The sequence below is a fragment of the Morus notabilis genome, unplaced genomic scaffold (assembly GCF_000414095.1).
Source record: "Morus notabilis unplaced genomic scaffold, ASM41409v2 Scaffold4137, whole genome shotgun sequence".
NCBI lineage: Eukaryota > Viridiplantae > Streptophyta > Magnoliopsida > Rosales > Moraceae > Morus > Morus notabilis.
The window spans coordinates 1-1,854 of NW_010357168.1; the positions used below are offsets into that span (position 1 = coordinate 1).

Consider the following 1,854-nt stretch of genomic DNA (forward strand, 5'->3'; position numbering starts at 1 on the left):
TATTCCATCACACAATTATTAGACCAATAAGAGAAGACTTTTTTTGTTTGTTTTTGCTTGTCATCTTTCCCAATGCAATCCACAGCCTTTTTCCTCACATCACTCACTTGGCACTGGCGAGCTGGGTGCGGAGGAGCTTGGCGGCATCGACCATGTTCTTGAGTGCTGGCTTGACTTCAGAGTATTTGCGAGTCTTGAGACCACAGTCGGGGTTAACCCATAAAATGTTGGTCTCAAGCACGGCAAACATCTTGTTGATGCGGTCAGCAATCTCTTCAGTTGATGGTATTCTAGGAGAGTGGATGTCATACACACCCGGCCCAATTCCAGCACCATACTTCACTCCCACACGGAAGATAACGGAAGACAGACAGAAGCTTCTCATCGGAACGCGAGTTCTCAATGGTGATCACATCAGCATCCATGTCGATGATTGAGTGGATAATGTCGTTGAAGTTGGAGTAGCACATGTGAGTGTGAATCTGTATGCGGGTTACAAATATTAGATTCATCCAAATAATCTAACATGGTAAATAGATTTTTTTTTAAAAATAAAAAATAAAAAATAAAAAATAAAAGCAAAAATCAAATTGTGGAGGAATATTACCTGTGTAGTGTCCTGGACGCCACAGTTGGTGATCCTGAAGGAGTGGACAGCCCAATCCAAGTAGAAAGCTTGCTCAGACTTCCTAAGAGGCAAACCTTCTCTCAAAGCAGCCTCATCAATTTGGATCACATTGATACCAGCCTTCTCAAGATCCTCCACTTCATCCTTGATAGCCAAAGCAATTTGGTAGCAGGTTTCAAATCTGCGCATAGAAAAATAATCATTTTAAACTATTTCTGATAAAAGAATCAACCAACAAACTAAACTAGGTATGTTTCCTTTTATTTTATTTTATTTTTCTTATGGATTATGAGAAATAAATATTAAATACCTTGGCTGGTCATTTCGGACAAAGGACCAGTTAAGAATGGTGACTGGGCCTGTAAGCATTCCCTTCATTGGGCGAGCAGTAAAGCTCTGAGCAGCGGAGGACCAAAAGACAGTCATTAGGTTGGGGCGGCTAACATCACCATAGATGATCGGTGGCTTCACACAACGAGATCCATAAGATTGCACCCAACCATTGACTGTAAATGCAAACCCGGACAACTGCTCTCCAAAGTACTCAACCATATCGTTCCTCTGCCATGGAAAATCTACCATATTAGCTGAAGCTCTATAAACAAAGGATTGCCCCCTAATTAAAATCACATCAAGCTCACCTCAGGCTCTCCGTGAACCAAGACATCAATGTCGAGCTCCTCCTGGAGCTTTACGACTTTGCTGATTTCCACCTTAATGGCCTTGACGTACACATCCTCAGAAATCCTAAGGAGAACAGTGCCGATTCTTAGAGAAAAATTCACACCAACTTTACATCTGTTAGAAAAATAAGAGCATCAATAGCTCACTCACTTATTGGCCTTGTATTCACGGCGGACCCTTCTTAGTCAATGGTTTGAGGGAAGGACCCAATGGTGGTAGTTGGGAGGATTGGAAGGTTAAGCTTCTTCTGTTGAGCATCAAGTCTGGTACTTACATTGGTTGCTCGACGATGATCAGAACCCCTCAAAGCAGCAGCCTGTTATGCAACAAAATCCACCTCTTAGTACAAAGTGCACACTGATTTTACAACCAACTTAAAACAAATAAGAAGTGAAAATGAAGCACTCACTGCTTTTTGGACAGCCTCGTTAGTCACTCTTGGGGAAGACCTACGTGAAGCCTGAGCTGCAGCATTGTTGGAGAAATATGCCTAAAAAAAGAAAAAACTGAACGCATTATATGCCTTCCCTCGAAAGACTGAA

At 42.0% G+C, this 1,854-nt stretch overlaps 1 pseudogene; it reads right to left on the bottom strand.

The window, feature by feature from the left end:
• Positions 1-103: 103 nt before the first annotated feature.
• LOC112092110 lies at positions 104-1,802 on the bottom strand (annotated as a pseudogene).
• Positions 1,803-1,854: the final 52 nt, after the last annotated feature.